Raw genomic sequence first — 14,012 nt, forward strand, 5'->3', positions numbered from 1 at the left:
GCCGAGGATTGCCGAATGAACTTTCTTCCCTCTGAGCAAAACTAAAAAAAATCTCTGTTCTCTCGTTCGTCTCGCTCTGGATCAGCCTGTGCTCTAAGAAAAGAGGCTCAGAGCTAAAGGCCTAGTAATGTATTTAAGAAAACCAGGGTAGATTGTTAAAAAACATAACAATTTTAATCTTAAAATAGTGTACAGCGGACAGTTTTTGGAGTTACTTCCGGTGCCTGTTAAGTTTTACTTTTTTCTTTTAGTACATTTTTGGATCTTTGGGACTTAATCGCAAGCATCGGACTTGACTACGACGGATAGCCGTGCGGAGGTGGGGGAGTTTCGGCGCGACGCTTAGGAAACCCTGGGGGAAGCCTGAACTGTTCGTTTAAGGCTTATTTTTTGACATAACTGGATTATTTTGACAAATTGGTGTTATGAATTTGATCTATTTCAGATCTTATTAATGACTTATTGATGGGTTTCTTATATTTTTACAAAAATGGACCGCATTCTTTTAGGCCACGGCTCAAGGTACATAAGAAAAGCAATGGTTTTTGGCGCTTGTGCTACTTAAAATGACGGTTCGTGTCATCGCATAACAATTGAAATTGCCCAAAAATGATATGTTTATGACTCAACTACACCTCCGCAGGTAATACATATATATATATATATATATTTATATTGGAATGTCTATTTTTTTGTATTAACAAAACTATCTCCGAGTAGCTCAAACTACTCTAATCAAAACTTTCTAACATATTTATTAAATGTATTCGTCCTATTTGCTACTATTATAAAAGGTATATTATCTCACTACTTGTGTTGATGTGTGAAGCTTACAGTAATTTTGTCAGGTAGACTCGACGATTTAGTTTCGTGTTAAACGTCGCGTTAACGTTTTATTTTTAACCGTACAAGCAGCTGCTTTTACGACTCATTGAGACATTATTAGACGTGTACTTGTTGAAAAAACGTAGATATTGTTCACTAACGTTCAGCGTAAGGACCGTTAATACAACAGTTAGCAACCTTCTCTCTTAGCACCCAACATGGCGATGATCAGCTATACGCTTCTTGTTGTTAGCGAGGAAAGATGGAGTCTGGAATATTCTCTCTGACTTGAAGGGCGCAGATAAGCACCTACTGGTTAAAAATACAGTCTAGCTCCGTGCCTGATTAATAAAGGGTATTAAGATCGGTAAACAGCCATTAAAATGTCAGACTGGGATGTTATTAAAAGCCTGAAGCTAGCTTGTCAGAATATTAGAGCAGTGGAGTCTATGTAGAAGCCACTTGAAGCCATTTTGTTAGCTTACTACCCGTTTCTGATAAATATATAGTCACCGTTTGTCGTAATACTCTGTTATAACAAGCTAGACACGACGAAAAATAATTATATTTGGTCGTTAATATGTTCGAGTGTCACATAAATAATAATAATAAAACTATTGATTAAGACACAATAAATAATCACAAAGTAAAAAGGACAAAGATACGTTCGGCAGGCAGGGAAACTGATTGTTGGTGTTCAGGTAAGATCATTTGACAACAAATCGTTTTTTATTTAAGCATATAGGTAAGTCGAAATATGTGTTAGTTCGTGCCCTAATTGGAGGCAAAAGCTAAAGTGTGCCTTAATCTTCTTACTGGTGTAATTGCATAATGTCAGTCTGATTAAATATTGACTAAATGTGCCTAGACAGTAATGATGCCCAACAAACGTGTCTTGTCACACTGTATTACTTGCTGGTTAAAATAAAAGACTGTGAACCTACATAATGGACTATGTGTGGATAATTTCATGTTAATTTTACATTAACTTCCAGAATAAGAGAGCACATTTCTTAGGCTTGTAATAGTTAAAATTATTGTTTGCTGGTTTTTTTGTATACCTTTTCTAAGCAGGTCTCGATGGAAAAACACTGAGGCCAAGATGACATAAAAATCACATCTACAGTATCCATACGTATTCATACATTTTCAGTGTTCGGTTATTCCAACAAACAGAAATGCTCTGCATTTCCTCTAGGTCAGGAATGGAAAGAGAAATCTGACAGTAAAACACTTTGTTCACCATGTGCCATGCTATACCGTGAGTATACAAAGGATTCCTTATTGGCTCCCCCCTCTGGCCGCCGCAGCCAAGATATTTCACAACCATATTATAAAAAATGTGAACATGCGAGGCTTTTAATCGAGCTCCTCCTGCTGGTGCAGAAAAACCTGTGATGGTGTCAGGTTTTCTATTTGAGTCGTCCATGCAGGTGAACCCAAAAGCAGTAAAATATGATTGTAAAACAACCTCTCCAATGGTCAATAATCCATAAACAGATACTTACCAGCACTGATAGTGTGGTTATGGAATATATTTAATGACATTCAGGGATGTTTTTTTTTTTTTTTGGACAAAATTAATCTTCCAGTGGAAACAATTACTGTCATCTAAACAACTAGTTCAAGAGGTGACTAATTTCTAGTTGATTAAACCTATGTTGTGCTCAAAGCCTCTCCAAATAATTAATTTATAAATTGTTCAAATCTGTCCTTTTATTCACAACAAACACTGAAATGTTAGTACAGTGCTTATAAGGGAAGCAATTACTTCAATTAGAGTCATTTTAACTTATAGACAAATGCTTTTAATTGCGGAGGCAATGATAATTATTTTTCTTCCAGCTAAAAGTCTATACCACCAGAATCAAGGCAAATACTTGTATCTGATTTGAATCTTTTTAAAGTTGTCTTGTTTTCCTTCTTTTGAGAAGTATTATTGAGCAAATTTTCTGCTTTGAAACAGTTTTGTAAAAACATATCTTTCACATTTAGAGAATAATTCAATTTACTAGCGCTGTTCACAAGCGTTGATAAATATGCAAAAAGAAAAAGGAAGTAAGAAAAATATTTCTAACATTCATCGTTACATCCCACTTAAGTTTACCAAAATAAAAAAATATATATTAATTTTTTCAAGCCTTTTTTATGTTTAATTATATTTTTAGTTAAATTCTTTAACCTTAATATGCCACATTATACACTGGATTTAACAATTTAACCTAAAGTTTCTGAAAATGTACAGATGGAAACTACATTTATTTGAGCCAAAGTAATTGCGTCCACTGTTTAAGATTTTCATACAGAGCTAATAAAACACCTTTTAGTACACCTCTAAATTGAAAACCACATTAATGCTGCATTATTTCCTGATTTGTAAAACCTAGTGATAATAAAAACCGACTGGTATGCTGGTATTTTGCAGACAAGGTTACCTTTTAATCTTAAAAAAATTATTTCTTAAGCATTAAAAGTCTTAATTATGTGCAGATTTTGTCAGCTGTGTCTGTTATTATTTACCTTAATATTTCACTCCTTGCCTCTTCCATTGTGTTTTTTTTGTTTGTTTTTTTTACACAACCAAGTTGAAAGGAAAACATTTTCATGTTATCCTGTCATGTTTTCAATAAAACGGGTGTTTTATGAGCAGACAAATCTACAGTCAGTAGCGGTTACACAGTTTACTGCTGTAAGAAGGTGTCAAAGTCACTTGGTTGTAAAATCACTCAAGTCGCAAATTTGTCAGTGCTTATTTTAAATAAAACTGATTAAATCTGGTTATTTTTTATAATTAAAGTTTGACTCATAATGAAACCACAAAGTTATGGATTAAGATAAAAAGTTTTGAAAACATGTTATCTATTGGAAGTTGCATACACCCTAATGAAATGTCCTTAGAAAAATCAAGAAATTACAGCCTGGAAATGTAAATTAATCTCGAGAACATAAATAATCAAATAAATAAAAAAAATTTATGTTGACTCTAATGGCTTCCCCTTTCAGTAGAGGCATGTTATCTGTACTGGAGTTAAATAAATGCATCTCACTGCCTCTAAGATTAATGAATTAGATTTTTCTGCTTCAGTCTTCAGGCCTCCTCTGAAGGCTGCTGGTTCACTTATCTAGGGGGAGCTGTTGTCTGGTACTGATGGACACTGACTGTGTGTTTTCAGGGTCTGAAGGAGGGGCCACGTCAGGCAGGAGAGGCAGTCAGACGCCGAGCATGGTAGAAGAAGCAAAATGAGACAATATCTGATTTATTCTGAATGAAAAGACCAGAACGGCAACCAAGATCTGCTAGCTTTAGAGAAATAAAAAGCTCAAACTGTTTTTTTTTTGTTTGTTTGTTTGGTTTTAAATGAGTGGGTGTCATTTTCTCCAAAAGCATTAAAAACAGGTTTGTGCTTCTCAGATTGCGTAATGTTTTTGTTTTGCAGTTCTTCTTCTGAAACCCGTCCGCAAGCTGAAAGAGGAACTGTTTGTTTGAGTTAAGCGCCTGGCTGCTGTTTTGCAATATGAAAGCGTGACGCGGCGCTGGAGGCGTGTTCCTCAGAGCTCACAGGAACAGGCCAGCCCACCGGAGCCCATGAGGGAATGTCCTGTTCTCTGGGTGTTTGTTTTGGCTGATGTCAGCCGCCGCCAAGCGCCTTCTTCTTCTTCTTCTTCATCTTCTTCTTCTTCTTCTTCTTCCTTTCATCCTTCCCCCGTCAAGGTCCAAACGGCCCTTTGAAGCCCTCCTTGTTCTCAGGACCCCCTTTTTCTTTCCTTTCTTTTCTGGCTCGTTTGCAGGAATCAGGAGACAGCACGGCGAACGTTGAGCCGCCTTGTGCTACGGCGGAGGATTCGCCATGAGTTTCTATCTTTTTAGAGTCCTTTCAATCATTTCCTGGAACTATCTGGGTGCTAAATTAATTTCTCCTGATCCCAAACTCACCCTGCAATCAGCTTAGTGCTAATCTCGGGCTCTTACAGTGCAGCCAACTCTTGTCTGGGCAACACTGCTGCACTGAGCTCTCCTCTGTTCTCATTTTACAAGGTTTTGACCCTTGGCACCGTCTGTCCTGCTCCCACTCTGTCATTCTTTTCTCATTCAAGCAGTAGGAAAGCTTCTTTTTTTTACGCTTGTCCCAGTGAATCGTCTTGCTTTATCTTCTTTTTTGTTCGAACCTTGTGTGTGTGTGTGTGTGTGTGTGTTTTTTTTTTCCTTTTTCAGGAATTCCTCAATGCTTTCAGAACTCCAACCATCTTTGTACTCTCTCTGATTCTCCTTCTACGCTTTAATCTTCCCCTTCTTGTTGTTTTGCCTATTGGTAAAGCTCAGAAATCTTGTCTCTGGTGTCTTTTTTTCTTCTTCTTCTGTTTTTACTTTCTCTGCTGATTTCCTTGGCACGATGCCTGTTACATTTGCTTTGCTTTGTTTGTCCTCCTTGCTTTCAGTTCACACACCCCCCCCCGCACTCCTCCCGACCTTTTTCTTTTGAAGTCAGTCACCGATTTGTGATCTTGTGTTTGATTTCGGAGTCACAGTCCCTTTGTGTCGCTCTGCTTCCTGCGAGCTTCGCTCAGATTACCCTTCCTTCCAGAGGGCTGTCACTGAAGTGCTATTTAAAGAGGCGTGCAGAAGAGCAAGGCTTGTTTACAGCGCCTTCAAACTACAGGCTGTCTAGAAACAGGAAGTACCATCACCTCAAAGGACAGCAGCCAACACGCAGCCACTTCCTCCTCCTCCTCCTCCTCCTCCTCCTTATGACTGAGCAGTGGCTCCAGTAAAAACAACCCTGGAGCTTATCAGAGAATTATTCGCCCCTCCCCGCCGCCCCTCCTGAATGGTGCACACACACAGCAGGCTTTTCAGCCCTCCACCGTGTCCTATGTGGCTTTCTCCTTTTCTCCCATGCCCACAGACCTCCTCTCTTTTCCAACTGTCACCCCTTTGCCAGGACAGCATGCCTGAGTAGCTGCCTGGAGATGAAGGAGCTAATTAATTTGATTTAGCCATACCCTCTCTCTTTCTCTCTGCCTCTTTCTCTCTCCCTTTCTCTCTCTCTTTCTCGCTCTCTGTGTCAGTGGAAAAACCAGCCGACCGCCCTCCTCCACACCGTATCAACCAGTCCCCTCCCAGATAATTTTCCACCTATCCTTTCTAGTCTCCTTTGGCAACATCCGCTCTCTAAACCTTCCCGTCCCTATTCCCCTCCGCTTGTTTTCCTTCCTGTTACACAACCACATTTTGCCAGCGGGTTGCTGCCAGCCAGACTGCTTCACTCCCCACACCCAGGGGCGCAGCTATGTACTATCTCAGGTGTATGCTCACATTATAACACCCCGCCTTCCCCCTGTAGGGATTCAACGTTCAGGTGAATAAATCTCACTTGGTCATGGATTCATAAGAAGAAAAACCATGTAATACTATATGCTATTATACACTGATAATATCATCTACACATGCACAAACAGCTGTGAAGTACAGAAAATGGCGACAAATAAATATATATTTTTTTTTTGCCCATTGCTTTGGCGCCCCCTCTGGCGGCGCCCCCTATGACGCCCGCACCCAGTCTAAATCCTGCTTTTCATACATTTGTGTCCTCTCTATTACCAGGGGTAACGGAGAGGACACGCTCGCTGTAGTTCACCGACTCAGGCGACCTGAACGCGGCCATGTGAGCCTCCGGTGGATGAAACCTCCCGTGTGTCACTTGATACGTCGACGGATCCGCCTACCGCGTTATAATCAGGCAAGTCTAGAATAGCTGTGTAACGGTCTAACAGCACTTATCAGGTGACTGGGTGAAACCCTTTCCGTGCCTCCAGCAGGCCTTTGGGATCCACTCGGACCGGTTTTAAGCGCAAATGTTTCCGTCCTTCACTGTTTCTCTGCAGGGTTCAACCAGCTAAACCCCTAGCATGTTTATTTATTTATTTATTTTTTGTGAGGCTTATCATTCTCTGACGCCCTAAAAACTTAAAACACCCTCTGTATGCTAATTATCTCAAGATAATTGATGCTTTCATATTCCATTTTGTTGCTCTTTAACCCAACGATGATTTAATTGTGATTTCCAGTGGAGCCATTATTGCTATCTTGAGGAGTATAACCATAAAGCAGAGGTTGTTTGTATATAAAAGGTAAAATGTGATCTCATGCAGTAATTTAGGAAATGGATGATGAGCTAATTATTGAAGTAAACCTAGTGAACTAATGAAAATAACTCACAAATGTTTGAAAATCGCAACTTTTGAGAGAAAAATATCTCGATAAACATTTCCAACAAAATCGCAGATGCTGCTATTGTTGGTACACCTAATAAAAATTAATGTAATAAATGTAACATGAAGCATTTTTGTACTTTATGCTTTTTTTAATTAACCACTAACCCACAAGTTTTTCTTTCTCTGTGGTACAAACATAGCAAGACGCAGAGGGCCGTTGCTCTTAGCCACATGCCACAGGCTGGATGAGGGCCCAGTTTTATATTAATTATGCCGCCATGCGGTGTGAGGAGGATGGGTGGCGAATGAAACATCAGAAAAACACACTGCTGGAAACTTGCAAACGTAAACTTTTGAAGTTTTCCCAACTCTTCTGGGCTTCAAACATGTCAAGAGTGTGCAGGAAATCACGAGCTCTTTGAAACGGCGGGGCATTTTAAATAAGAAATGGACGAACTCTTGGTAGAAAACTGAAAACGAGTTGCCATCAGTCTCTCAGCAGAATAATCTACGGCCAAATCAACTCTCCCGACTCCAGTCCCAGAGAGCTGCGGCCTTGCAACTTTGAGACCCGTCCTCCCCGCTCCAACACGGCTTAATCAATAATTTGAATGACCTCTTCAAGTTTGGCAAAGGCCTGGTAATGGGCCATTTATTTGATATAAATGTGTTGGAGTAAGGATGCATCAGGAAGCTGCAGGCCAGCAGATCTGGAGACCTCTGATATAGAGAGATGGTGCAAAAAAAGAAAAAAAAAAGGTCAAAGGTCACACTTTCTGTTTTCTCCAGCTTTGTGAAAAGTCAGAGTTGAAAACCACCTAGCGTCGTTCTGGCAAAATTACATTAAACTAAGTATTATCAGCAGGGATGCCAGTAATTGTTCTCTAATTGTGCTCCGCTGGTAATTTAGTCAAAAACAATTGTTTTTTTGTTGTTGTTTTTTTAAAGTGGGATTTTTCCCTTGGGTAAATGTACTTAAGTTAAATGTTGGATTTTGTCTCAGTGTGACAACATGCTACTGCGATAAACTTTGAAATAATTCCTGATTGTTTATATATCTCTATAAAGAGGTGATACTACATTCAGATGGAAAAAAAAAATATCCTCAAGATGAATCGCATTAGCGATTTGCTGACCTTTAAAGATGAAATCTTAATGAACGTTAAGTAATTAATCTGCTTCTTCTGCGCTCTGTAACATAAAACGTTGACGTCTCTCCTGTGCTCCGAAAACCAGCCGGTAGCTCATGAGAGCACGTTAAGCTCGAGTCCTTCCTGGTGGAGCTGTTGCGCAGATTTTCTGGTTATGTTGCTGCCCTGCTTCTGTAAACAGAGAAGTATTAGCAGAAGGCATGCTCCAGCACGCTCACCTCTCTCCCTCTGTCTGCCGAGGGCTGGGTGCTCAAGACGCCGCCTCTGTGTCTCTAAGACAATGCCGTGGGATTAAACAGCACTTTATCTTAGTTCATGTGAAACTCCAAAAAGTAAACAAGCCCGGTGCCGTTTCTGCAGCGGCAGAAAATAGCCTCGGTTTCATCATTGCTTTTTTTTTTTTTTTTTCTGTGCTCGTGTTTCTCCTTGCAGAGGCAGAGTTGGCTGCTTCGCAAAGCCGCAGCTTCCTCTTAGAGAAGTGACATCTGAACTCCCCGACTTTGATCTCAGGCTCAGTCAGCTGGAGAGCAGGTTAGTCATCCTTCTGCGACTGGGAATGTTTACTAACATTTTTAACGTGCCTCCGGATTTCTTCGCCATGTCCACGAAAGGAGAAGCACGGCCTGGAAGCTGGAGGAAATGCACAAATGTGCGCCAAACGCACGCAGTGTTTCTGACTGTGTTGCAGCTGCTGTGTGCACTGCAGCTGTTTCGCATTAATTTAAGCGTCAGGTTGAAGGCTTGACATAAAAAACAAACAAACATGCAAAACACAGAGTTGTCGATCACACTGCAACAAAAACAGTCAAAATGCAAGTGTGACTGTGCATTTTGGGAACTGACTGAGACTGTAGGCCTTAACTTTCTCGTTTAATGCGAGACATCTGACTCATGCAGCTGTTTTACTGGAAGCAGGAAGTCTAATTTGCAGGTCAGTGGAGGCCATATTTCTGGCCTGAATCATAGCGTTGCTGAACGCTGCAGTCCTGCTTTACCCGCAAATATCAACAACACAGAAATAAAAAAATCCTTCTTTAGATGCTGCTCTGTCAGACGTAAAACATCCACGGAGATTTTCACTCAGTTTTTAATAGCCCACAGTTATGTAAATTGCATTATAGAGATGCATGCAAATACGTGAATGCATCTTTAGACTATTGAATGTGAACCTTGGTTAGGCCTCAAACAGCATGTCAACCTCTGTGTCTGCACATCTTCTCACAATTTCTGCGTGTTTTTTGTTGTTGTTGCTTTTCCTATCGATATTTTTATTTTTAATAGTTTTTATTTATCAAAAGCAATAGTTCAAAGTCATTTTGTAAAAAAAAAAGAAATGTTCTCTTTTAGCACTTTTAACCACTAATTTTATTCTGTAGCAAGTTAATTCCCCCCCCCCTCCTACCTCAATTTTTTAATGATAAAAAATATTTTAGCAATTTTATCCATCAAACAGTTGACATAAATACAAGGCAGTGGCAAATTATACCTTCACAGAACATTTTAGCTGCTTATAACATTTCTAAAAGTTTACTTTCTTTTACAGTTAGCTTAATCTTTTCCCCTTCCACCTCAATGTTTAGTGGCAGGTGGACATTGTCCTCACCAGCCTTACTTGACTCTGATTAGTTGCTTTTCACCTTGTAAGTGTTATTTAACTTTAAATATTTACTACTGTATCCAAGTAGCTATTTTCCTGTTATTTCTTACTGCCTTGTGAGAATAAACGCACATTTACCTTCGATCTATGAGACACCTTGATGGTTCATCGTCAGTGATGAACCCGGGTCTTAAATCAATCAATCTTAAATCGACCGGTTATCAGTCCCAGGTTACCATCTTCCCTTCTTGATCCACAGCTGTCTTGGGGCTTTTATAGCAGCTTCACTGATGTTTCTGGTGGCTCTAATTTCTACCAACCCTAAACGGACGGTGCGCAGATTGCCCTGAAATAACCCCTGCAGGCCTCCTCAGTTTGCTCATAGCGGGCCTGCCAGCCGCTCTTCCTCTACATCTCAACTTCAGATATTTGTCCTTCTTACGTTCGTGGGCCTCCCACATCCGATCTTCCCGGGGGGACTGGAAGCTCCAGCAGCATGCTTGCTTCGCGGGCTCTGATGTGAAGGCCGAATCTGGCCTGATTGACGTCTTTGCTGTGCGCTCTGGAAACTTTATCTGTCTTCCAAGATCTTCTCTTAACTCTCAGCCATGGGCTGTGGTTAGCAGCTGAAAGGTCGAGGTTTGAACTTCCCCTGCTCTGATGATACTCTGTCTTACTGGGAACTTGTGTTTCCTCTGCTGGATTCCGGTAAAATGGCATCAGCTGCTGCCTTCTGCGTCACTTCCCCAGGCTTTAAGGCAGCAGCTTGTGCGCTAGTGAGTCTCAGCCTGGGCCCAGTGGAGACGCTGGTGATTCTGCATCATGCACACCGACTTGATCAGAAACTTGAGTCTTGCTGGCTCTGACTTTCAAAGTTCCGCCCTGTGCCCAAGTTATCCTCCGAATGGTTGCATTCCAGTTAATCCAGCCGGCTTGCTAACGCCTGGTCATAGCCCCGCTGAGCCGCCCCTCCTTCGTCTCCATCCAGATCTGCGCCTGGACCATTTGATGCTTCCCCATTCTGGCTCTGGTGACTTTTAGCTCGTCTGCAAGTCCTGTGGAAGGGAACCGCAGTTTGTTGTTGTCGCGTCCACAACAGAGCAATTCAGCTTTTCCTCTGCTAACAGCCAAGTTTTCAGAAAGTTGTATTTTCTCTCATCTTTCCCATTTGTAAGAGTGTATGTATATATATATATATATATATATATATATATATATATATATATATATATATATATATAATTTTTTTTTAAAGGATTTTACATTTTTCATAAGGAATAGCAAACATAAATTTGACACCAATAACCTTAGATTTTAAATTTATTGTACTGTGTTTTTAAAAAAAAAAAATCTAATTATAGGACAGTTCCATTAAAAAAATGTCTGAGTACTTTACAAAGTCAACAATTTGCATTCAAAACTGCATTTTTGACCTCCTAATTCCATTTTAGCTAGACGTTACTTATGTAACAATCAGTTACTTAAAGGTGACAGCATCACAGAGGATTTAAAGTATCTTTAATATTAAAGAGGCATACATTGATGCCAGTTTTACAGCTAAATCAACACCATCATCTGTCCCAGTGAATGCAGAACTCAGCCAGAGATGTCGCTCTAAAAACCATTACAGAAGAGCCTCAGTCTGGTAAAGTTTAAACTCAGAATCCTGATAGGTTGCAATTTATCCGGCCGTCGTAATCAAAAGTAATTCTACTTGATGAGAAGTTTAGAAAGGTGAGGTAAAACAGAAAAAACAAACCGTCTCTCTAAATGACACGGCTCAGGCTGACGTCCACCTACTGCTGCCATGTGCCCTGCAGAAGAGAGTCGCAGTGTGAATCACGCTGGAAAACGGGCATTTTTTAGTGTCTGTCTTTGTATGTAAAATACGTTAAACTGCGTATTGTTGTTTTTATTTAGGACAGTATGAATTCAAGATCATTTAAAGTGTGAAACGAAAGTAAAATAATGAGTTGGAATGTTTGAACATCCAGTTGTTGTCGATGTCCGTTCATCCAGGCTCGTTCTTGGAGGTCAAAAATACTTTATAGATCCCAGAGAAATGTTAAATTACATTGCAATTTATATTATCTAACGTTCTCCTGTAGCAGTCAGTGTTACAGCGGTGATGAACACTCCTCTGACTGAAGACTCTCTTGTCTTCTCTGCGATGTTTTTCCTGCTTTGCAGAATAATCTCCAAAGGTTCCAGAGAAAATCCGCAGATCAGAACCAGATGACTGGGGGTGGAAAAAATAAAATCAATTTTTTTAGTTTTTCTGTCATTTACTTTTTCCTTCTCGTTTCTGAGCTGGTAGATGATGCCAAACAAACAAAAACCCAGTCGGAAAAGTTGTTTTAATGGCACAAAGGAGCTGGGATCGTTTGTGTGCCTCTGTGGGAAGTCGTGCTGGTCCGTTAAAACCGACCCGCGACTCATTTAAAGTCAGTTTTTTGTCTCAAAGGAAACCATTTAAATAAGTCTTGATGTGATAATTGCTCAGAATTTGTACCAAGATGGCTTCCTTAGTTGTTACATCTTTGCATATTCAGTCGTCTCGCTTTATAGCGCAGCATGAAAAGCTGCGATCACGTTCGACCGAACAGCCATGAATAGGCATAGATGGACGATGGGGGTGTCTCTGAATACGAAGCTGGCGACCGGCTGCGGCCGCAGAACAATGCTGGGACACATGCATGGACTGAGCGCCTGGCTTGCTCCACCACACACACACACACACGCACACGCACACGCACGCACACACACACACACACACACACACACACATTGTTTTTGCCAACGGGCAGTTTGCGTCACACACAGAAGGGCTCTCTCCGCTTTGTCTTTTCTTAATTTCACATCCAGTTTTCATGTTCTCTCTCTCTCTCTCTCTCTCTCTCTTTCTCTCTCTCTCACACACACACACACACACACACACCCTGGAAATGCTTTGAAGACGTGCAGCAGCACACGAGAGAGGATGGAAGTAGCATGGGGGATCGGCGAGAGGGGGAGCCGAGGAGAGGAAAAAAAGTTTGTTCAACTCCGTGAGCCAGAGAGGTCACAGGAGCAACAACCAGCCTCAGAGCGGTCTCCATGGAGACGAGTGTGGCAGCGTACAATGAGGCTGAGATAGAGTGATGAAAGAGAGGGAGAGAGGGAAAGGCCATGGAGGGGAGGGGCAGGTTGTTGGCGTCAAGGTTCACTTGGTGTGTACTTGTGTGAGAGTTGCTGCTGGAGGGAAGGGGTGTGTGTGTGCGTGTGTGTGTGTGTGGACCAGGCGGTTTCCACTCAGAGAGACAGTGGGACGTGTGATGGTGGCGAAGCCAAGCAGGACTCCAACTTTCTTCCACCCCAACAGGAACTTTTCTGCTCTCTTGTTGCAACGGAGAGTAAATCTAGTTCTCCAGAGCGACCCATGGAGGAAAACGATACAGACTTCAAATCTAAAGGGAGTCTATGATGCAAAATTTACTTTTTGCACATTTTTGTACTTTTAAAAATAGCAAAAGCACTTAAAAAAAATAAATAAAATGAAATAAATCACCCATCCAGACACCAGTATGTTTCTTGGTGTCTGGAAAATGAGCTGTTTGAAAAACCTCAGCAAGCACAGTCCGTTACCTAGCAACCCCAGCAAATCCCAGCCCGTTACTTAGCAACCCCAGCAAATCCCAGCCCGTCACAGGGTTTCCCCCAGTGTATTATAAGCCTGGCGGGCCACTAGGCTGAGCATTACTTATTTATTTAAGTCTTTTTAAAATGTTTGCATTTTTAAGACATCAGAGTTGATATTCAGGTGTTAATCTTCCAATCTTTTAATAATACATAATTATCAAGTGATATTTTCAACTCAAAAATATGAGTTCAAGCACCCAACCACCAGGCTTAGCAAGTTTTCTGGGGGAAACCTTGCAGTCACTTACCAACCCAAGCAGAGGTCCAGATCATTTATTTGGTCTGCTGGCTTTGCCGTAGTATGTGCTGCACAATGGCTGCTGGAAAAAACAAGCGTTTTGATGTCGATTTACCTTTCAGAAATCACTTGCTGTTTTCTTGTTGGTTGTGCTGGAGGCTCCACGTCTGCTTTTCAAAGATGTACTGTTGTATAATTGGGGATTTGTTTGTGTGCTATTTTCTCGTGGGAGTGTAAACATTGGGTTGGGAGGGGGGGGGGGGGGGGGCCAAAAGCAGCTTTTATGGATTTAAAGGGACAGAGGCCCCAA

At 41.1% G+C, this 14,012-nt stretch overlaps 1 long non-coding RNA gene across 1 annotated transcript in view; it reads right to left on the reverse strand.

Annotated features, from left to right (window-relative positions):
* Positions 1–9,519: 9,519 nt before the first annotated feature.
* Positions 9,520–14,012, reverse strand: part of LOC106945783 (uncharacterized) — a 25,214-nt gene continuing 20,721 nt past the window's right edge. The window contains exons 2-3 of the long non-coding RNA XR_001424636.1: positions 11,546–12,025; positions 9,520–10,841 (exon numbers count right to left, since the gene is read on the reverse strand). This is a non-coding gene — a long non-coding RNA (uncharacterized LOC106945783). The remainder of the gene's footprint in view (positions 10,842–11,545; positions 12,026–14,012) is intronic.

The sequence above is a fragment of the Poecilia latipinna genome, unplaced genomic scaffold, assembly GCF_001443285.1.
Source record: "Poecilia latipinna isolate Pla-1442-1.1 unplaced genomic scaffold, P_latipinna-1.0 Scaffold160, whole genome shotgun sequence".
Taxonomy (NCBI): domain Eukaryota; kingdom Metazoa; phylum Chordata; class Actinopteri; order Cyprinodontiformes; family Poeciliidae; genus Poecilia; species Poecilia latipinna.